At 46.9% G+C, this 24,141-nt stretch overlaps 1 protein-coding gene across 6 annotated transcripts in view; it reads right to left on the reverse strand.

The window, feature by feature from the left end:
- Positions 1-23,624, reverse strand: part of KIAA0513 (KIAA0513 ortholog) — a 68,674-nt gene extending 45,050 nt beyond the window's left edge. The window contains exon 1 of one of the 6 annotated variants that reach the window (XM_032793764.2): positions 23,477-23,624. The gene's annotated coding sequence lies outside the window, so the exon portion shown is untranslated. Of the gene's footprint in view, positions 1-8,818; positions 9,143-23,476 lie in introns of those variants that run through there. The other 5 variants (XM_075073637.1, XM_032793763.2, XM_032793766.2 and 2 more) reach the window with 5 other exon arrangements.
- Positions 23,625-24,141: the final 517 nt, after the last annotated feature.

Consider the following 24,141-nt stretch of genomic DNA (forward strand, 5'->3'; position numbering starts at 1 on the left):
ATATCACAGGCCATAGAATTTCACCCAGTACCCCTGTAAAACTTGTGTTTTATTCAAACGTATCATCCAGAATTGGATACAGGTGGGAGCTTTTATATCTGTTTTAACAAGGCCTATGCTATTAATCAATTGCTTTGCCAGCATAAGAACATTAAGATCAGAGTTTACCGAATAAACCTTGGTCACTGAGAGCACAGAAAGCCAGAAGAATGCCTGACAGCTCTTCAGCGATGATGAAATTTCCGAAAGGCCAATGCTAGATCTGACTGCATCCATTTATCTACTGATAAGCCGCTGGAGAGGAAATTGCATCTAAGAATGAAAAAAAGCTGCTGCCATCTGTGGATTTCCTAATCAAGCATGACATGAAATATACCCCAGCTCTCTCAGCAGCAGCTCGTAATAAGACTTTTGCTGATCCAACACCGCGGCTCAGGGGGGTGCAGTACAGTGTCATGCGTGGCAGTGATGGAATAAATATCAGAGTTGCAATAACCCTGTGCATTTCCTGAGATGAAAGCATCACCAGCTCTCAAATGCACAATGTTTGCCAAGTGCCTGATGTTGGAGTTGGTACCAAGAGATACAAAGAGTTTATTTGTACAGCACCTTCCACAATGGGGTCTTGTTCCACAACTGGGGGTCCTGCTATACAAACAGCAACAGGCTTTGCCCCCGGCCATGTAGAGTCTAGCAGACACCAAGAAGGACAGATAACCCCTTCTGGGTCACCCAGTGTAAGACAGAACAGGGGTCGGCAACCTTTCAGAAGTGATGTGCCAAGTCTTCATTCATTCACTCTAATCTAAGGTTTCGCGTGCCGGTAATATATGTTAACATTTTTAGAAGGTCTCTTTCTATTAGTCTATAATATAGAACTAAACTATTGTTGTATGTAAAGTAAATAAGGTTTTTAAAATGTTTAAGAAGTTTCATTTAAAATTAAATTAAAACGCAGAGCCTCCTGGAACCGGTGGCCAGGACCCAGGCAGTGTGAGTGCCACTGAAAAATCAGCTTGCGTGCTGCCTTCGGCACCCGGGCCATAGGTTGCCTACCCCCGAGACAGAACATTACATTTGACTGACAAAGGGTTAGGGCAGTGTGGGCCACATTAGAGAGGGGAGTCAGTCTAGGAGGATTTGACAGAGGACAGGGTGCAGGCAGGCACGCTGGAGTTGGAATGACTTCCCGTGGCTAGTGGTTCAATGCAGGGATGCACAGAGGAGGCAGTGGGGAAGGAAACAAAGGAGGCCTTGAGGCTGGTATCATGGGGGGTAGGGGGGTAATGCAATGGGAAAGCAGATCTGAGATGCAGCCCAGGCAGAGCTGTGCACATCCTTGAAGGCAGCAAGTCACAGCATTACGGAGTGGCAGGCAAAGGGAGTAAGCCAGTGGATGGGTTCAAAGAGCATAGCACTTAAAATCACAGCAACAGGCCAGGAGATCATTCTGCAAGTTTCATTTTGGATGCGCTGGAGGATGATGGTGACATGGGATTTCCAGGCTCCCAATCTTGTGTTCAGCACACACTTTTCCAATGTAGACATGCCCTTTTCTGACATGGCCTTTGCAGTCAGACACTTCCACCCCGCAGCTAACCCAGAAGGAATTACCCACCCCGAAACCTTACAGATTGTAACTGAGTGGGAGGAGAATTCAGGGCCTGGACATGCAATTGAACAGCCACAGTCCAGTACCCCAAATGAAGACACAGGCCTTGGCTACACTGGCGCTTCACAGCGCTGCAACTTTCTCGCTCAGGTGGGTGAAAAAACACACCCGAGTGCAGCAAGTTACAGTGCTGCAAAGCGCCAGTGTAAACAGTGCCCCAGCGCTGGGAGCACGGCTCCCAGCACTGTAAGCTAATCCCCACGGGGAGGTGGAGTACCTGCAGCGCTGGGAGAGCTCTCTCCCAGTGCTGGCGCTGTGACCACACTCGCACTTCAAAGCGCTGGTTCGGGAGCGCTGTACAGCTGCAAGTGTAGCCATACCCTGAGTCATTCAGGAAGTACAGAACCAACTTTAATGTTATAACTAAAGAGAAATGGGAACTTAAAGACAAGCTCATTCACTGGCCCAGTAGAAAGTGAAAGAAACCAAGATTTAAAACCATCAGAGCCACCCAGAGGAGGGGGGCAAGTGGGGTAATTTGCCCCAGGCCCCGCAGGGCCCCCCATGAGAGTTTTTTAGGCCCTGGAGCACAGTCTTTCACTCACTTCGGGGGCCCCAGAAGACTCTTGTGGGACCCAGGCCCCTGGAGCTTCTTCCACTTCGGGCCTTTGGCAGCAATTCGGCAGCGGGGGGGTCTTTCCGTTCCAGGACCCGCTGCCAAAGTGCTGAGTCTTCGGCGGCTGGGGGTCCTTCTGCCCTGAAACCCATCACTGAAGTGCCCCGAAGACCCATGCCGGGGGGTCCTTCCGCCCTGGGACCCACCGCCAAAGTGCTCCGAAGACCCACGGCAGGGGTTCCTTCCGCCCTGGGACCCACCGCCGAAGTGCCGGGTCTTTGGCGGCAATTCGGCGGCGGGGAGCCCCCAGGCCTCCTGAATCCTCTGGGTGGCCCTGAAAACTACTGGCTGGAAAACCATCAGAGGAGCAGGATTAGAGGGGAAAGTGGTGCAGATGCCAAGGTAATGCTAGCAATCTGGTGATTAAGTTACTTTTAATGATCCTCTTCCCCCCAGTGGAAGACAGTGCAGCTTATAAAAACTCATTTACAAAAACACCACAATCCATTTTTAAAAAGTGAAAGGACAAGGCTTCTCGGCCAATAAATCCATTCTAAAAGGGAACACGAGGCTCAGTCTCCTTACATTAAAAAAAGGAGTTTAACAGGCTTGTTCAACATAGTTACAGCTCGACTGGGTTACAGCAGCTTGGTCTGATCCGCGTAGGACACGACACACAACCTTAAAGGATGTGCTTTAGCCCAACTAGAGACAACCGGACTTAGCATCCATGGCTGAACTGTTTAGACTGCACAGAGAGGAATCCGAGTCACCCTGCCAAGGTCCCACAGATCACTGACGTCAGGTAACACAGGAGAAAGCCAAAGGAAATCCTGCATAACAAGTGTTGGCAACAGAGAAGTGGGTCTCTTGGGAAAGGTTCTGAGGGTAAGGAAACAAAACAATTACTGACATGACCTTCACACTCAAGAAGAGTCTTCATACTTGGCTTGCTCACGGAAGGTCAGCACCAGGCCTATGCACCACTTATCACTGACAGCCAGAGTCTTAAATGGTGAACAGGCCTCATGCTGGCCCTTTGCACAAGGCAGATTTAAAAACAAATGAAATTGAGGAGGTTTTTCCCCTACAACCCTCAGGTAAATGGATTAAGCCTCTCTAGAACTGGGTCACAGGCTTTTGACTTAGCAGCACACACAGCCAACCCAGGCATCTGAAAGCAGAAGATAACATCGGGTGTAAGACCCTCCTCTCAGCCACTGGGCCCACAGAGAGCTGGCTGTACCTCTCAGCAACTTGCAATTCTTAGCTTTCTTCGCAATTCATCTCTGGATGTTTCTCCCTACTATGCATTTCTTCAGGTCCCTGTTGGATACTGAGTCAAAGCAAACAGCAGATCCTTGTTAATATGTACCAGTGACAGTGCAAGTCCCTTTGTGAAGCCCTGAATTTTGGAAAGCCCACTACTGTATGCAATGCTGTCTAAGGTGGAGAGAGTCAGGACTCCTGGATTCCGTTCCCAACTTTGCCAACAACTTGTTCTGCAACTTTGGGACAAATCCTTTAATCTCTGGGCTGCATTTTAGCTGTCTGTAAAATGGGGACAAAGCCCCAAATGCTCAAGAGAAATTATGGTCCGTGCACAGCCTTGACCCTTGTGCCCAAGTCAAGGCTGGTGTGCACTAACCCTAACTCTCTCTTGCCTTTGAAGATGCAAGACATCACCTATGTATCTCACAGGAGAGTTAGTATAGCTCAGCACAGCATTTTGCGATCCTCACAAAGACGCTGCAGGAGCTTGGAGTATATTATTCTGAAGAGCTCTAGCACTACAATCGAAATACAAAGAGCAGAGCAGGGCACTGGATGCTTCATTGCCCTGGAACATGAAACACACACTGTGCTACAGGTAGGTGCGACGCAGGGAGCCTGTGAAAGATCAGTGGGCAGATTAACGCAGCCCAGCTGCAGAATTTTCAAGTCCCACCACAGCGAGGCCTCAGCATCAGACAAGACAGAAAACTGCTCCGTCTCATCACAATCAGCATCTGTGATTTAAGCAGCTGCTTTTGCTCCCCATCTGCGTTTGTTTAAAAGGCCACTTGACCCCGCCCACCAGTGTCACTTCTTGTCACTGGAATTATAAACTTGAGTCATCCCTTCTGTGCTGGTGCAATTTGCATAATTATGACATTGGAACCCATACTCACATCTGCGAGCTCCATGGAGACCAAGTTCTAGCCCTGAAGTCAGGGGCTATAAAAGCTGTAATTAAAATGAAGCAACCTTTCACTGCTTTCTTTGCAGTACAAAACAGGCACAATAGCAGCTTGCACCCATGCTCCTCCCAACCACTGACGCAGCCAGCTGGCAATCTCCTGGTGAGCAAATATTCCTTCAGGTATCTGCAGCACCCTCACTTTGCGTCTACGAGAAGAGAAACTTTAGCTTCTCCAGTTTACAGTGAATAAACAAGCCAATGCTCAAAATGCAGGGATACCAATATTTTCAGCATCGGGTGCATGCAAAAATGTGCATGCCCTCATGACGGCAATTCCTGCAACTGTGCAAACAATTGTGGTAGACGTGCAAACAAAAAACAGTGCATCATCAGGCCGAGCCTATTCAGCCCATGGCAGGATTTTGAATCATTCTGTTGCCAGTTTTCAGCACTGGCCGGAGAGATGTGTCTAAGCACAGGCAGGGGCACCGTGGTCTAGCGCAGTGTTTCTCAATGCCCCGGCACCGGTCCCTGAGGTCCCCCTGACACAGATTAGGAAGGCGGTAAGTCCGTCCCTGGTATTAAAAAAACATGGTCTAAGTAGCCTAAAATCATGGGACTCGCAGCCAGGTCATCCTGGGTTCTACCACCAGCTCTGCCATTGATGCTTCACCTCCCCATGCCTCAGTTTCCAAATTGTAAACTGGTGACATTTACTTGCTTCATGGGAGGGTGGGGATGAGAATGCAATATACTTGTTAAATATTATCCTGCAACCCAGGCACCGTGGCAAGTAGAGAGACCACCATAGAAGGGACAGAAAAACCCACCCAGTTGAACAAAATCCCCTCTACGCTGTGCCATTGATTTTCCGTACGCTTGCTGCCCATTACAAAGATAGGCTTGGGCCAGCTTTCTCCCTCGCAACACACCTTGCCCTCCTACTGGACCCGGCAGCGACGTCCGAATCCTAGAATCAGAGCAAGTCCCTCTGGAAGGGATCACGATGTCACAGGACCCGCTGTCGGATCAGGTGAGAGAGAACACGAACAGTTTATGACCTGATTCTGTACCTAAAACTTAGGTTGATCTAGCTAAGTCGCTTGGGGGTGTGAAAAACTTCACACTCCGAGCACCACAGTTAGATCAACCTAACCCCTGGCATAGAAATGTCTGGGTCAATGGACTCTTCGGTCGACCTAGTTACCGCTTCTTGGAAAATGGGATTACCTACAACAATGGAAAAATCCTTCCTGTCATTGTAGGAAGTGTCCACCCTGTAGCGGCAGAGCGGCAGCACAGACGCACCCATAGAATAAAGGGCCGAACAAATGGAAGGCTTACACCTGGTGGCATTTCTCTGCCTGTAACGTGACAACTTTTGAACGGAATTCTGCACCCGATCCGTTCCAAGATTCCAGGGAACGTTCTAGGCGTCCATGGGGAAAAACTGATGAAAATCAGAAAACTGGCAAGGGGGAAAATGAGGGACACATGGAACTCCTGGCATCCGGTTAGCAGACTCAGTAGTTTCAACCAGGTCTGTAACCGTCTACAGATCAAAGAACCGGTTGATGGCACCATTCCAGCCTGGCACACCTCCCATCTCAGCTCTGCCCAGGGCACAGTTTAACATGTTGACACCCCGGATGACTAACCTGCCAGACAGAGAAAAGAAAGAAGGATGGTGGGGAAAGGGAGGCACAGAGCCCTGATACAGTGGGGAAATGGGGGACAAAGGTCTATGGGAGGGGGATGCAGAATCCTTGCCATGGTAGGGAAGAAGAGAACAGGAGGCCCGGGGCAGTGAGAAGGCGGAATAAGGAGTCACACAGAGCTCTTGGCATGGAGGTTCAGTGGGAGACAATGGTATTGGGGGAGAAGGACATGGGGGACACAGAGCTCGCTCCATGGCAGGAAAGAGCGGGATGGGAGTACCCAGAGATCCTGCTATATGAGGAGGGGGCCCACTAGGCCCCTCACAAGAGGAAGAAGGTAGGGGGTTGCTGGGAGTCCCTGACAGAGGGGGATAGGAGGGTGGTGCCCAGGGTGCTTCACGGGAGGGTGAGGAAGGGAGGGACACAAGGAGCCCTAGGTGTGTGCAAGGGGCCCAGCCAACAGAAGCAACAAAGCGTACGACCCTCTAGTAACATCATCATCTAATTCTGTGGGGAAAAGCCAGTCTACGCGCGATGCTGACATGCAGGCAAAGCCAGGAGAGAGGGACATCAAAGCTTCACAATCCATTTAAACCCTGGTCTATATTTAAAAATCAGATGAGACCTAGCTCCCTCGCTCCCTGAGCACCGTAGTTAGGTCCATTAACCCCCTGGTTTAGACACGGCTAGGTCAACGGAAGCACCATTCTGTCAACCTAGCTACTGCCTCTCGTAGAGATGGATTAACTACATTAACGGAAAAATCCTTTCCGCTGACCCAGCAGCATCCACGCTGCGGCAGCCAGAAATGTGCCACTGTAGTGTAGACACGGCCTAAAAGGTCCCCTGTGCGGCTTCCCCAAATGGGTAGATCATCTCCAGGAGACCCAATCCTTCCTTTCACTGTTGCTCTCATTAGAACCATCTGTGAATAAATCCGAGACACATTAAACTGAATTCCTTTCTCCACAAACTAAGTTCTACTCATTTGCTTTTTAAGGGTGACCCAGTCCACTTCTTTTCTTTTAAAGAAATGGCTAATTCAGCCTTGACTAGTAAAGCTGACTGCATTTTGTAAAGAAGAGAGCTATCCTGAAATTCTGGAAGTCTCTTGCTTTTCTTGTGCATCCCAACCGCACAATTTCCATTATGTCAACACCAGATATCAGATGCCAGCTTCTTATTTTATTACATTAAAATAAAACAAATTAAACATCTCTTAAAGGGACAGGCTCTTCAAGAGCATCATTTAGACCACCTTTTCCACTGCACTGAAATTTTCCCCTTTAATTCCATCCAGCAGGACATATTTTTCAGCACCCAGAGGAGATATTAGACTAAGCCAGATATTTGAGTCTCCCCCCTTTTTTGGGGGGGGCAGGAGCCCAGATTGACCTTGCTAAGTCATTTGATGACCCAGCTACTTTCATAGCTGCAATCCCTTAAATGAAAATATTTTTAACAAGCTTTTCACGCACTAGAGCTCTGAGAAGTAAGCTCAGGCATTGACTAATTTGAACTGCTGCCTCCAGCCTTTTACTGAGTTACTGGGATATTACTCCAAGAAGCTGATCAGCAAAGCTGGAAGCCTGTCACTGAAGCACAATACTGCCAACGCCTCTGGATAAGATTTCAGATCATGACCTTCCCACGCCAGCAGGCAGTCTGTCCGTCCGTGTACAAAGGTACCTCTCAGCCAGGGAGAGAAGCTCTAATGGATTGCTCCACACTGCACCAATGGGCTCTGAAGGGAATGCAATCCAGCCATCTGCAGCCCTCTGCATTAGTGCAATGAGAAGATTTTAAAGGGACAAGAATGTTTGGCAAGGGTAATCCCCAGTGGAAAGAGAACAGAGAAAAACCTCACACACACACACTGAACCAAATAATTCAGACCATTCTGCAAAAGCTGCGCTTCTCAGGCAAAAACAGAGATCTCTCCAGCTCCAGGCTGTGCCCCATGCGCCAGGCTCTAAGGCAGTGGCTGCCCCTGCTTTGGCACTCGGACATTTCCCCTCCTTTTCACCTCACCTACATTCTATCTGTGGTGAACAAGTCGCAAAGCACCTTTGTTCCCTGTGCTGTTCTGCTTGTTCAGTGGCAGGTTATCAGCGCTCAGAAAGGCTCTTATCTGCCTTCACAGGAGCAACGGGAGTGGGAAACAAGCAGTGGAACATCACGGATAATCTTGAAGAAGCCACAATTCCTCTCTCAGGAGCTCATAAGCACCTAATCTACACACACTCTAAACGCACACCCCTCTCCCCATGCCTGCCCAGCCAGCACTCATTGCATGTCAGCTCAAAGAGGAAGGAAGGTGTGTGTGTTGTGTAATTTTGACAGGGTTCACACAGTGGGTTTTTGTTCCCAAGCACAGCACACTCCAGACAACAATGCAACTAAACTCCCCATCAGCAAACCTCAAAGAGAACAAAACACAAAGCAAGGGCATTGCCTTGCTGCAAAACTAACCAAGCTGCACTGGTCAGAATTGGCAGCAGTTTACCTCTTCCACTCAGGAGTCTGAGAACTGAAGCAATATACTTATAGGGCATCGTCTCGCATGCTGGACTTAGATGCTGTACTGACGGCCAGCGTGCCAACCCATGAACCAGACAGATAGTTCCACTATGAATAAAGCATTTCATGCATCTTTAAGTTTAGTAAAGTTAAAATAAATATCTCCGGCTCTCTGGTGATCTCATTCGAAAGCAAAGCAATTACTGTAACTACCGCGGGTCATAAATTACCTGCTTTGCCACTTGCCTGGTGATCTGTGCCAGGAAAATGAAGATGAGAGAGGGAGAAACGTCCAACTCTAGGCAGCTGTTGAGAGGGGAGGAGAAAACAATCTAACAGCAAGAGGTAGATGCTCAGCGCAGTGCGCAAAGAAATTCAGCACGCAACATCCAGCAGCCACCAGAGCTGCGTGTGTGAATCCTCGTGCATCCGTCTCCAAATCAGCCACACGCGTGCACACCCACACGCACTCCATTGATCACGATAGGCTCGTCAGTTTCCCCACCCCCTGAGCTCCAATTAGCAACTGGCACACAATATATTCACTGACTCAGCTAATGATTTCTCTCTTTCACTTAAAGGTCAAACGCCGAGGGTTTGTTTTTTTTATAATGCCATTTTCTGAGCAGATAGCAAGGAGCACGTCCCAGAGCTACCAAAAGGCTTTGACATTTTAATTCAACAGAGCATCAGTGCAGTAAATGGTGGAACGCCAAGGGGTCTGAAAGCATTCTCCCCCCACGACCCAGCAAGGGGCTATGTGAATTGTGCATCACTAACAAGCCAGGAACCCACCCCCACCTTCCTCCGCAAAGCACTAAAGTTAGAGGTTAGCGGATGGAGAGTTTTATTGTTCACTCTAGGGCACTTGCACCTCCCTGTGGGGGGTGGAGGTGGAAATGTGGATTCAAAAGAGCAAGTGAGGGGGTGGGAGCCTTGAAACAGGCAGAAATGGTTCATCCAAAGTTTGGAATGTAGACAGTCTTTTCTTTGAAAAATCACCACTCTTCCCAGCCCTCTCTAGAAACAACCGGTGCAGAGAAGCTCCACAGCAGGGGTATGCACGACCACTCTGCCCTTCCTCTAGAAAGGAGAAGGCTGAGAATCTCTGCAACGGGACAAACCCTGCTGTGCAACGGGGCAAACCCTGCATCTGACACAAGCGATACTGCAGCACTGAGGAGGCTGTTGTGCTGCATTTATAAAGGAGCAGGGTATTGTGGAGGCTTCATTGACGAAGCACCAGTATGCACCAATACAATAGCTAGCCCCTTCACTTCCACTTTTTATTCTAGCATCTTCCTTCTCTCTCTTGGTATTCGTTGCTCTTTGCTCCCACACAACAGTACAGCAGCTACTCAGTTTAGTGGTCACTAGCAAGCAAGAAACATGGTTACTGAACTGACTTCTCCGCAAAAGCTCCTGTTACAAGAGAGAACCTCTTTTCTCGCCACAGGATTAGGACCTTGTACTAATTAGAGCTGCAGCCACTAGAGGGCGACACACTGTCCAATCAAGGGCAGCAAATCATGTAGCACTAACGAGTTCTGCCCTCGCACTTGGAGAGCCGTCTTGACCCCTGTTCTCATGGGAGTAAAATCATGCTAGCTGTGACTGTGTGTAAAGTGGTACCATTCTTCCCCCAGAGCAGACAGAGACTGACAACAGCACGTGCTTTTCCACTCCAGCACTGCCAGGTGAGTCCCAACACGGGAGCAGCTGGGACATTTGCAACTCTTCCTTCTAGGGTAAAATTCTTGAAGTCTCCCAAGAGGTCGGGAGAAAAGGTGGCACAACTCCTAACCCCCATCTCACAGGCACTGGACAGGACACTATGCTGAATGCCAGAACAAAAGGCCATCTGACTGTCCACCCAAACAAGGGTTCTGGTGGGAGAATTACTCATGAACTGTAAATACATTTGATCAAAATCACCAGGGAAGACATGCCTAGGTCCTGTTGGTCACGTTAGATTTCCTTAAAAAGAAAAATTTCCTACAAATCCTCAGCAACCAGCTGAGCTTTAAAGGACATTGCTCCCTTAGCAACCTGCTCAGCACGGCTGCTCTCAGTTATCCCAGAGCAGTGGTTCTCAAATTTTTGTACTGGTGACCCCTTTCACATAGCAAGTTTCTGAGTGCGACCGCACCCCCCCCACATTAAAAACACTTTAATATATAACACCATTATAAATGCTGCAGCAAAGTGGGGTTTGGGGTGGAGATTGACAGCTCACGACCCCCCATGTAATAACCTTGTGACTCCCTGAGGGAATCCCAACCCCCAGTTTGAGAACCCCTGTCCCAGTGCTTAGCCTAGAGGAGGGATCTTACACACACACGCTGATGTATGTAAGCCACTTGTTAGGGCGCCTTACACTTCCCCCTCTCTGTATCTGACCCATGGAGGATGGCAGTCTGGTAGAGCCCCAAGGCTCCTCCACTCAAGCAGACGACACTCCTGCTTTCAGCTGTGGTGGCTCCCAGTGTCAAGCAAGACGGCAGCTGTCATGGAAGCACTTGAGAAGGCCAGAGCCCTGTTTGATGCACCTTCCAGCAAAGCCCCATCCTTGATGCAGAGGGCATTCAGCACTCCAATTAGCATCACTCTCATGATGGACGGCCTCTGCCACTCAACCCCACATCACAGCAAACGCAATCCTCTATAAGGTTTTCCAGTACTTTTCAGTAATCCTGTGCATCCAACTCGAGACACGGAACCTCTGTTCTGAGAGCTCAGATACCCCTCTAATTCATGCTTTTAAAAGGCACCTCGCTGCTGCACATGGTGCGGCATGGGGCTTGAAGTTACTGATCCAGAGACGCATATTTTTCCATCTTAAGTTGCATTTTTAAAAGAAATATCATGCACGTGAACGTGGCCAGTAATTTTGAGCAGAAAACCAAATGTGTCAGTAATTTACTACTTTCCACTGATTAAAATCATCGTCATTAATATGTCCGTTGCAAAGAACATTTTAAAAAATTATCCAGACCCAAAGCTTTTATATAATAAGGCTATGCAACCATACCTGAGCTTAGTTACATCCCTTTGCACCCTCTTCCCACATCCCTCTTTTGTCTGTTATCACTTTGTTTCAGGTCTTAACTTTCATTGCAAGATCTCTGATGCACAAATAGCAGACCCCAGTTTAATCTCAGTTCTGCTGTTGTAAATCCACAGCAACTTCAATCGAGTGACTCCAGATTTGCACCAGAGTCACACAGATCAGAGTCTGGCCCCGTGTCTTATTTGTTCTGTGAACTGCTAGTCACATTCATGGCACTGTATCAGTGCACACATCAATCCGTGTTCTCTCTCCATGACACTGCTGAGCCAGCAGACAGGAGCAGAAGGAATAATGGTATTTATTTCAACAAAGGGTATTACAATCATTTCCCCCCGTCCTCCCCCCAACTTTGACATTTCATCCCTAAAATCATTAGTTTCTTCCAAAAAGGAAATAAAGAGCCAACAGCCCAGTCAACCTAATGTCCCATGCACACCTGCAGGAACAGGTAAGGAACCTGAGCTGTCCATCTCTATTGTGTATCAAGCTTTGTTATTAGGACAGAGATAGAAGAGATTCCATGGTGAGTTAATGAAATACATTTGCAGCCAGAAGTTCCCCTTCGAATCCTCTCTCAACATTAAGCCTTACCTTGAAAACAACTGCATGGAAAACAAAACAGATTTACCCGCCATTCGCAAACCCATGGGGTATTTGAATCCAGAAGATTACTCAACATTTGACAGCCCCGGCAGCTTTAAACTCACTGGGGCATGTGGGAGATTATTTCTAGTTCTGTTTTCTTCCCCCGCCTCCTCCTCAAACTCTGAAGTAGGCTCGGGAAGGGGGCAGGCAGCAAAAGAGAAAAATCCCAAACCAGGTGTCGTAAGTAGATAGGTAAGGGTTAATTTTCTTTTACCTGTAAGGGGTGGACAGGGGGGAATCAAGCACCTGACCAGAGGACCAATCAGAGAACTGGATTTTTTTTTAAAAGTCTGGGAGGGAAAGGAACTCGGGGTCTTTTTGTTTTCCTCGCCTGTGAGTAAACAAGCTTTCCGTCTAACTCCAATCTTCTTTCTAATATTCTACTATCAAGTGTGAGTACAAAGGAAACAAAGCAATAAGCTGTTACGTGCTTTGGTTTGTAATTACATGTGTGTTGATTTTGCTGGACTGGTTTAATTGGGCTATCTTTTAAATCAGACTGTTTATTCCTATTTTCTTATAAGCCACATCCCTGTATTGAATTTCTTAATGCAGGTTTAGTAGAATGTAAGTTTTTCTTTTTTACATAAAGTTCTTTTTTAAACCTATGTGGGTAGTTTCTTTTCCTAGTAGGCAAAGGGAGAAGAAATTTCTGTGCGCGAGCTCGGTTCACCTTTGTGTGACAGGTAGGGGAGGGGAGCCAGGCTCTGTCGGTTTATTTTCTATTCTGTCCAGGCGGGAAAGCTTTATGGGAAACAAGTTACAGGTAACTAGAGGTTAAGATTAAGTTACTGTTTCCCATGTGTTGGGAGGGCTGTCTCTTTCGCAGAAAGTATGAGGCAGGTTTCTCTGGTATTGGATGTAAGAATGCATCATATTCCCTCAGGGTTGCTCAGAGTTTGGAACGTTCTTTGAGGAGAGAGAGGGAGGGGAGAGAATTCCACTAATACTGTAAGACTCATACTTCTGAGTCTTGGGGGTCTTTCCAGGGGAAGTTGGGGAGGCCGGAGAGGGGGTCCCCCCCAAGGAATTTGGGGAACCCGGGCTGATAGGAGCCAGAATCCTATCTGGTGGCAGCGAGATAAGATCCAAGCTGGTACAAGCTTGGGGGAATCATAGTAAGCACCCAGATTTTAGTCGCTAAGGTCCAGATTTGGGACAGACGTTTACCACACCAGGCCAGATCGCAGAAACTAAGATGTGATTCTGTTAGACAGCACAGCTAACATTTCAATCCTACTGCACTGCTGGACGTGCCAGAAGGAACAAGAAAATGGAAGGAACACTAATTTCATAACAGAAGTCCTTGGAAGGAACAACATAGGCCTATGATATCTTCAGATAAAAACAAGATGTGTTTTTTATTCCAGGCTTGTTACAATTTGTACACCCTTCCCGCTAAAAAAAGTTGCAGGAAGACTGCCCCTCAAGCCCTCTAAAGCATCTTGCAGAGATGTGTCATCTTCATTGTCTTATTTCCGTAAGATGATCAACTACTTTTCTGCTATTAAATAGGCTGCACCAGGCAAAGAAAATTCAAGGTTCGCAGTGCCTGTTAGTCCACAGTTACTGAACAAACTATACACATAGGAATCCCTTGCAGCCACTTGTGCGGTAGAATATTACAGCCGTTTCACAGTGCACAGGAACACTACAGGAGTGTTTCAGGTTGGAAATGAAGGGTACTTTGGTTGAAACCATAGGGAGAATGTAGATTGGCAGTAGTTACCCACACTGGCATCTGGTCAAAGGCCGGTTCTTGCCAAAAAGGACCCTGGGGACTTCAGCTTCCACAAGCGTATAGGACTTTGGCTTTGAAGACTCCTCCAAAACAGCAGCAGCAGCCCAGGCCATCAGAGCCTCATGAGAAAAGTAACACCTAGAGAATGAACCAGCTCCACTTCCCGAGTCTCCCATCCAAATACCAGCCCAGCCTGATCAGGCGTAGAGTAGGAGATCTGATGAGGTCACCAGCGCCAAAGTGCAATTCTGCAGTGAAAGACCTTTCCAATTAGGTGCAAGACAATCCATGAAGACGTCACAGCAAGGCCCAGTGAGCAGAGAAAGACCAGACTTTCCTAAACTCAAGCAATTATGGCACCGTCCTAACGAGTCCTGGTGGGATTAGAGCAGCATTTGAGCCTACTCCATGGAATGGGGCACAAGTGGATGACCACAGAAGGCCCTTCCAACTCAATCATCTAGGAGCTGAAGAGCCCTCCAGATGGGATTGTAATGAGGTGAGTGATGGAGCTGATCACTCTAGGTGACTCATTCAAATACAGCCTGTGCTAGTAACTACACATCATTTGCCCTTCAATGGCCGGAGGACTTTGTGAAATGAGTTAGTGATCTAAATTCATCTCCCAATGGGCAAATCTCACACCTCACCACCACCAGCAGGCACCTTCACTCACAACTCAAAGGGACCAATCATTTACATGGGCCTGGAGACCTCACCATTGTTAGAGCAGAGCTGGTTATCCCATGCACAAGGTTGAGGCACATCACAGTACACCGTATGAGGAAGCTTGCACTGCTGCTATCGTCCGCGTGCACATTTTTAGCGGCTCACGGAAGGCTCCAGTTTCCAGGGCCAACAATACAGTGGATAATTTAGTTTGTTTTTCTGTGTGTTCACAATTAATACATAAGGAGCAGAAGACAGGAAAATCCCTCTCTGCTACAACTATGCTTCTGACAGCAGAACAATAGAGTCCTTAGCATTCAAACAGATTTCTATGTATTTAGACCAAACTGGAGCTGCTCCGAGTTCTGAAACCAGTTGTTTGCAGGTGTGGTTTGTTTTTAGCACAGAGTCCTTAACCCTTCAGTGGAAAGGGCCCTGGGCAGCTCCAAATCTGCACAGGGCTGAACACACCAATGGCATCCAAACATCATGCTGAGAACCTGCACAGGCTGGCTGCTGCATCACTGCGGGACCCTTGGCTCTGAACTTGGGATCCTTAACTAACTGCTCAATATCTAATTTTGAAAAGTGACAGCATCAAGTTAAGCACCAAATTATACTCACCCTAAAGTCCAGGAGACGTCTTTTTTAGAAGTAAAAGAGAAAGGAATGTGTTACTCTTTCTACGTATTCCACTTCATGGGGAGTTTTAAAGGAAAAAATATTTATGGAGTAAAACCAACTGGAGACAAGCCCTGACTCTACATTGGAAAGCAATCATCAGATCCATTTGTCACACTAATGTGCCCATCCCTGTGGTATTCCAGATGCCAATTTATCATCTCCCAGGCTATATGCAAATATACATAAACACCCATTGCAATAGTGTGTTACGATGGGATTACATTGCCAGTCAGGAGGGCAGGGGCGGCTCCAGGCCCCAGCACGCGAGGCGCATGCTTGGGGCGGCAAGCCGCAGGGGGCGCTCTGCCAGCTGCCTTCGGCGGCTTGCCTGCAGAGGGTCCGCTGGTCCCACGGCTGCGGGAGGTCCGCCGAAGCTGCAGGACCAGCAGACCTGCGCCGAACGCAGCCTGCCTGCCGTGCTTGGGGCGGCGAAATGCCTAGAGCTGCCCCTGCAAGAGGGGCACTCTTAAAAAAAAAAAAGTACAATCAAGATATGCCATTGTTTCACCACATCCCTTCAGAAAACTCTCCTAATCCAAAGTATGTCTGTGGAATTAAGCTGGCATCTCCCTCACCAAATGTCCCTGTTTACAGACTCACTGTGAGACCTTAGGAAAGCCCCTTGGCTTAGATTCCTTCTATCGCTGTTTTGACATCCTTTATGTGGGGTAACAGCACTTCCCTGTACCACAGGGATTTGTGGAAGTATTAAAATCACTAAAGGCCTCAGACTCCTGGAAGAAGGTGTTACAGAAATGTTGCCACGCACGACAGTCAATTGCATTCTCTAGCCAGCCTACTACAGCGTATTGCACAGTAGGTTTGTGGGGTTTGAAATGGAAATGATGTGATACGTGGACAGCAAGAGTAACACAAAAGGTGTTTTGGTACCTGCTGTTCCTGGAAAGACACTATCTGGGTGGTAGGGAAGTATGAAGACTGCAAGCAGCAAACTACTGATAGTATTCTACTAGCATTTGTGAACACAGTCATATTGTAAGCACGGCGCTTGGGGAAATGGCTAGCATCTTTCTGCCACTACCATGCTCCTCACCCACATTATGCCCGTACGTGTGGCACACGGAGTTTATTTTTTAATTAGGATACGCAGAACAAAACAATAGATTAGATCCCACCTAGTGCATCGTTCTGTCAGTGCAACATTCTTCTCTACTGTATGTTTTGACCAGAGTCTGGAACAATTTTAAAATGTGCCAAGCAATGGAGCTTCCACCACTTCTCATGAGAGGTTAGCCCACAAACTAATAGATCTCGCCACCAAGGAAGCTTTTCTTGATAGTCTAAGTTTCCCTCTTCTTGAATGTACTCCTAGTTGTTCTTCCTTTTATCATGGCAAACTCCTCTCACCCTGGGATTCACAAACCTTTCAAGTTTTTCTTTCTACCACCCTGGGACCTCTGCTCCCAGACTGCTGTCACTTGTGCACACAACTACCAGACTGACGTGTAACTGCACACAATAGTTAGCTATTGAGTATGCATTGAGTGTACCTTAACTGTTTGAAAATCAGGCTCGTGGATCAGTGCTGGAACTAGGGGTGCTGCCACATCCCCAAGCTTGAAGTGGTTTCATCATACACAGGGCTTACAGTTTGGTTCAATGGCTCTCAGCACCCCTATTATACAAGTTATTCCAGCATCCCTGGGCTCATGCTAGATAGTCAACTACGCAAAACCACCTCCAGCCTTTGCAAAGAAGAGTTACACACACACACACACACACACACGACACATAGTAGGTTAGGGAGTGCGCATATTTATTTGAGCGCTTGTATTCTTGTAATATTAAGGGTATGGCTACACTTGGAATTTTGGAGCGCTGCCACAGCAGTGCTTTGAAGTGTGAGTGTGGTCAGAGCGGCAGCGCTGGGAGAGAGGTCTCCCAGCGCTGCGCGTAAACCACATCCTTTATGGGTGTAGCGTGCAGTGCTGGGAGCCGCGCTCCCAGCGCTGCCGCCCTGATTAGACTGACGCTTTACAGCGCTGCATCTTGCAGCGCTCAGGGGGGTGTTTTTTCACACCCCTGAGCGCTAAAGTTGCAGCGCTGTAAAGTGTGAGCGTAGCCAAGCCCTAACTGCTTTACAAAGGAGAACTTTCTCCATTCCCAAAGGTTTTTCTCTATTATGAACAGCTGTTGTACAGAATGCATGAAAAGATCAGCAAGTGACTCATCCGCCTTAATCAAGTTAGGATGAAAGTGTTACATTTACCATCAGCCTCCACACAATCTGCAGAGTGCAAAAGCTATACTAAACAAGTGAAAAAAGGCTAATCCCATTCATAACACATTTTGGTAAACATACGCAAACTTGCTTAGATGTCATCTAACACAATGTACTCATGGATTTTAATCAGCTGCCAAACTTAAGACACTCATCACATGTTGCATTTACATTGTAAATTAGATCACACCAATTCCTTTATCTAGGTTGCTTTTTTGCATATCAACATTACCCTCCTTTCTATTTGCAACATGCAGAATCTGTAGATTGCCTTTATCCAAGTCAACAGCAGCCATTCCCACAGCACAAAAACAAATGACCAGGCTAACTGAGCTGGAAAGAGGCATCTCAGTGCTAAGAATTAAGCGCACTTTGGAAGTCTGTGGCGATCATTAAATACAGAAGAAACATGAAAGCTGCTCTTCCTTCTCTTCCTTGCACTAACACATCAGTTACCTCTCCCAGAAGCTGTTCCATTTGCTCATGGAATCAGGTGCTTCAACTTGAATGAAAGACATAACAGCGAGGTGGGAAGGGGGAAGAGAATGTAACCAATGAGAAAGCTTGGGACTGGATCGTGACGCTGGCAGACCAGGCATTAGCTTACGTCAAGGCCCTTAGGCCTCACTGAACACTGACAAATGCTCAGGCAGAAAGCAGTCTGGCTCCCCGTGAGTTAGCATTGTTAAAATAAATGTTAGGTTTATAAGAATGTGTTTCATGTTTAGATTTTATGAAATGCTTGTAAACTGCTGCATGTATTACCTCCCTTACAATATCTGTATCCTATAAGAGTTTTCAGTATTTGCTTTGAAACTATAAAAGTTTGCTATGAAACTGGAAACACCCCCCATCCCTCTACCCCCCCAGTCAGGAGAGAAGCATTACCAAGTGTGAAATACTAGTTCACGACAAGAGATGTCACCTTCCGCCCAACAAAACAAAGCCTATACACATCAGACAAGCCACTGTGGAACATCAGTGGGCAGAAGACTTTGATTGCTTTCCCCACACCAGGAAGAGGGGACGTCCCATCACAGCCTGAACTCAAAAGGAAGGGAATAAAAATTCCTGGCAAGGAGAGATTTTCATCACTGTGCTGCTTGGAATTTGGAGAGCGCAAAATTTTAAGCATAAACAAGGGATCCCCAAGCTGCTTGGCTTGGGTTAGCTTTAAAGGACATACAGAGCTTGCGTATCATAGCAGCTATTACATTTTTGGAACTGAAGCCTGTAGCTAATTTGTGCAGATATGCTTACCTGCTTTAACCTTGTAAATAACTCACTTCTTTTTCCTACTTAATAAATCTTTAGTTAGTTTATTACAAGATTGGCTACAAGCATTGTCTTTGGTGAGAGATCTAAGGCACAACTGTCCTGGGAAAAGTGACTGGTCCTTTGGGACTGGGAGTGACCTGACTCTTGCTGTGATGTTTGGTGCAAGGGACAATCTATCACCAAGGCAAGCTTGCCTGAGTGGCAAGATAGACCAGAGTGCCCGAGCGGACTGTCTGTGACTCCACGTTAAGGCTTGAGGAGTTCACACTTGATACTTGCAGGGCCACCACAACACAGAACAAACAATACAAGCAGGGCAGTTGGGTGTTTCTATTCCAGGAGAGCATGGGGTTGTAATTAATTCTCTTTTGCTGTGGAAACAAATGATGCCGCAATCAAAACTATGGCTTCAGGAGGCAAAAGCAGCAAGCGAGGCACAGGTATGTGGCAACAAACCCGGTTTCCATGTGTGGGGTCTCAGTGATATCACAACAGCAGAAAAATGTAGAACTAGGAAACATTAGCAGGGTTGTTTCTCAGCAAAGCTTTCTTTAAAGCAATCTAAGAAGTCTCAGTAGCTCCTTAGCAATAAGGAGCTTCCCTCTGACAGCTTTAGCCAGGGATATGCAGCGCAGTCGTAGCCATGTCAGCGAGGTCATCTCTTTTATTAGGCCAGCCACTGTTGGTGAAAGAGATCAGCTTTTGAGGCGCACAGAGCAGAGCTCTCGCTCTCTCTCACCAACAGAAGCTGGTCCAATAAAAGAGAATACTTCACCCACCTTGTGTCTCTGCTAGGCAGCAAACCATGCAGCAAATGTGCAATGAGATTTAGTTACTGGGCATCAACGGAAAATTCAGGGAAAGAAATTAAGCCAGCTTTGGTCCATATAAAACTTTGACAGCTGAGACGGCCCTGCCTGTCAAAGAGATACCTAGGAAAAGCAAGCAGCTACCTGAGTCATTAAATGCATGGAGTAGCATGTGCTAAAGCGTATGCATTGCCCTGGCTAGTGACAACTTGTCCTTATCTTAGTGCTGCTGTCACACAGATAGGTCTCACTCCATTGGTTACGGAGACAGTAAACGAGGTCTCTAGATGCTGTATCTGTATGCTGTCACCTCCCAGAAAACACCATCTTAGCCACCATGGATGTAGAGGCTCTCTACACAAACATCCCACACACAGATGGAATACAAGCTGTCAGGAACAGTATCCCTGATGATGCCACAGCACAGCTGGCTGCTGAGCTCTGTGCCTTTATACTCACACACAACTATTTCAAACTATTTCAAGTTTTGATGACAGATATATACCCAGATCTAGTGGCACATGCTATGGGCACCCGCATGGCCCAACAACTATGCCAATATTTTATGGGCTGACCTGGCAACAACGCTTCCTCAGCTCCTCGTCCCACGTCACACCCCTTCTCTACTTACGCTAACATTGAATGACATCTCATCATCTGGACCCATGGGAGGAGATTCTAGAAAAATTCCACCATGATTTCAACAACTTCCACCCCACCATCAACCTCAGCCTGACAATCTACACGGGGAGGTCCACTTTCTAGACACCACGGTGCAAATAAGTGATGGTCACATTAACACCCTACCCTATATCGAAAACCTACCCACCGCTATGCCTACCTTCATGCTTCCAGCTTCCATCCTGGGCACATCACTTGATCCATTGTCTACAGCCAAGCACTGAGGTACAACCGCATCTGCTCTAACCCCTCAGACAGAGACCAACGCCTACAAAATCTCCACCAGCATTCTCAAAACTACAATACCCGCATGAGGAATAAGGAAACAGATCAACAGAGCCAGACGTGTACCCAGAGCCTCCTACTGCAAGACAAACCCAAGAAAGAAACCAACAGGACTCCACTGGCCATCACATTACAGCCCCCAGCTAAAACCCTCCAACGCATCATCAGGGATCTACAACCCATTCCTGGACAATGATCCCACACTTTTCACAGGTTTGGGTGGCAGCCCAATCCTTGCCCACAGAGCACAACCTGCCAACCATGAAGACAACCCATTCACTGGTCTATTCTCACCAGCAACTGCACACCGTACAACATAGTAACTCTAGCTCAGGAACCAATCCAGTAAAATGCAAGAATATCAAACCTCGATGCCAACTCTGCCCACTATCTACACGATACAGCGACACCATCACAGGACCTAACCAGATCAGCCACACCATCACTGGTTCATTCACCTGCACGTCCACCAATGTAATATATACCATCATATGCCAGCAATGCCCCCTCTGCTATGTACATCGGCCAAACTGGGACAGTCACTACGGAAAAGGATAAATGGACACAAATCAGATATCAGGAATGGCAATATACAAAAAACCCTGTAGGAGAGCACTTCAACCTCCCTGGCCACACTATAGCAGACCTTAAGGTGGCCATCCTGCAGCAAAAAACTTCAGGACCAGACTTCAAAGAGAGAACTGCTGAGCTTCAGTTCATCTGCAAATTTGACACCATCAGCTCTGGGATTAAACAAAGACTGTGAATGGCTTGCCAATTACAGAACCAGTTTCTCCTCCCTGGTTTTCACACCTCTACTGCTAGAACAGGGCCTCATCCTCCTGATTGAACTAACCTCGTTATATCTTCTAGCTTTGCTTGCTAGGCATATTTACCTGCCCCTGGAAATTTCCACTACCTGCGTCTGACGAAGTGGGTATTTCACCCACGAAAGCTCAGCTCCAAAATGGTCTGTTTATAAGTGCCACAGGGATTCTCTGCTGCTGTTATTCTGAACCACTAGCCAGAGATCCTGTGGCACCTTAGGACTAACAGACATTTTGGAGCGTGATCTTTCGGTGGGTGATCTTCACTTTGCCGCACGTGTAGTACTGCAGTATACTCAATCTCGAACAGTAAGGTGCCACAGGATTCTCTGCTGCTGTTATCTGAACCATGCAACTGTCAAAAAAGGCCTCACTTCAGCATAACTCTCCAGAGGGGTAGGTGAGTCTGAGGTTTAAGTACGGCTTGTAAAGATCCTCTGAGTTCCTCGAACAAAAGGTGCTATATAAAGTATTATTAATCACTCTTTATCATTTAATATTATAAAGTCAGGAAAACATGGCCACAGCCAGGGGAAATACCCTCATATTGTCTAATCCAGTACTCTCAACCAGGGGTACGCAGAGGTCTTCCAGGGTGCACATCAACTCAACCAGGCATTTGCCTAGTTTTACAACAGGCTACCTAAAAAGCACTACAAAGTCAGTACAAACTAATATTTCATACAGACTATGATTTGTTCATACTGCTCTATATACTGTACATTGAACTGTAAGTACGATATTTAGATTCCAATTGTTTTATTTTATAATTATATGGAAAAGTGAGAAAGTCAGCCATTTTTCATTACTAATATGCTGTGGCACTTTTATATTTTTATATTTGATTTTATAAGCAAGTCGTTAAGTGAGGTGAAACTTGGAAGTACGCAAGACAAATCAGACTCCTGAAAGGGGCACAGTCGTCTGGAAAAATTGAGAGCCACTGGTTTAACCCACTATTTCTCAACCAGAGGGACGCAACACCCGGGGGTGAAGGGTCACATAAGAATTGGGGCGGGGGAGGGGGGAAGTTTGCAAGGATTTTATCACACGCTAAAGCAAAGAGGCTCACTCCCTACACACTCTGACCTTTCAAGGTCAGGTATTCTTGGTCACTCTCTCCAAACACACATACAAATAAATTATACAGGCATATCACTATTAGTATTGATAACAGTTTTTACTCTTATAGTAAAGAGGATGACAAACATTTTACTTACATACAGGGTTGCCACCTGAAAAGGCTGAGGAACAGTGGTCTACCCTATGGCACTGATGCTATTCTTCCAAATACCGTAGTGCTGGGGGCTAAACTCTCTGACAACAGGCACATTAAAATGGAGAGAGATGGGCTAAGCAGTATATATCAGTGCTGTCAAGGACCTGATTTTCAGAAGTACTGAGCATCTATAGTTTCAATGGGGGTTGTTGGTGCTATGAAAAATATAAGGTCTTGCATCATTACCTAAATGCTATATGACAGAAGCAGGTGGTAGGAGCAGAATCTGTAAGTGTGTTAGCATGCTGGACTCCTTGGGGTAGAGAACTTCTACATCTATCAAGCTAAAGCACACAGAAATTAAGCTCTTCTGCATGAGTTACAGTACATGGCATATAAATATGTAGACAAGGAAATTTAATTTACAATTGCCTTAAGCAATCTCTGTGCACAGACTGCAAGGAAAAAAATCACTTTTCGTTCCAAAGATATGAAGACATCTCTGAAAATTATTAAGCAAGTTATTTTTGCTCATTTCATTCTATTTTTATTCAGTAAGGGGGTTTTTTTGTGTTGGGCTTTTTTGGCCAAAACACAAAGCAAAACAAGGAAGTCGGACTTAATACCAAAAAGCTACACGCTACTTATTAGGCCCAGGCAATGGATCAATAATGTAATGCTGCATTACATTTGTAAAGCATTTTAAGAATGCATTTTAATGAAGTGGCTTGGAATTACCTCTATTTTATAAAGGTGGAAAGTGAAGCAGAGAGTTGAAATGACTTTCCCAAGGTCACACGATGAGTCAGTGGCAGAGCTTGGACTGGGACCCAGGTCTCACATCTCTGACCACAGGACCATTCTGCCTCTGTAGTGTATTACACCCTGGACTCAACTCCTGCTTAGGTCACAACGATGACACGTACAAAAGCAAAAGTGAGATACTTGGCACTAACCCCGGTCTCTGCTCAGCCAAACTACAGAAGCACCGTACAATTTGAGGCAAGTAGGGCGCATGCTCAAAAGTAGTCCAGGTCAGAGAGCGGGAATGCAAGTTAAGACTGAAAGTCACGGGAAGAGTTAGCCCAGTACCCAAAGTAGAAGGGGATGCTGAGGGATGGGACTGAAGAGCACCAGTAGGCTAGGAAGACTGGAAGGAGCAGGTAAGTGCTGCAGGTCAAAACCAAAGAAACTGCCACACTGGATGAGACCAACAATCCATCTAGGCCAGTGGTTCTCAACCAGGGGTCCAAGGCCCCCTGGAGGGCCGCAAGCTGGTTTGAGGGGGTCCGCCAAGCATGGCTGGCATTAGATTTGCAAGACCCAGAGTAGAAAGCTGAAGCCCCACCATGCAGGCAGCCCAGGACCCTGAGCTCCAACACCTGGTGATGAAGCCTGAGCAA

The sequence above is a fragment of the Chelonoidis abingdonii genome, chromosome 19 (assembly GCF_003597395.2).
Source record: "Chelonoidis abingdonii isolate Lonesome George chromosome 19, CheloAbing_2.0, whole genome shotgun sequence".
Taxonomy (NCBI): Eukaryota; Metazoa; Chordata; order Testudines; family Testudinidae; genus Chelonoidis; species Chelonoidis abingdonii.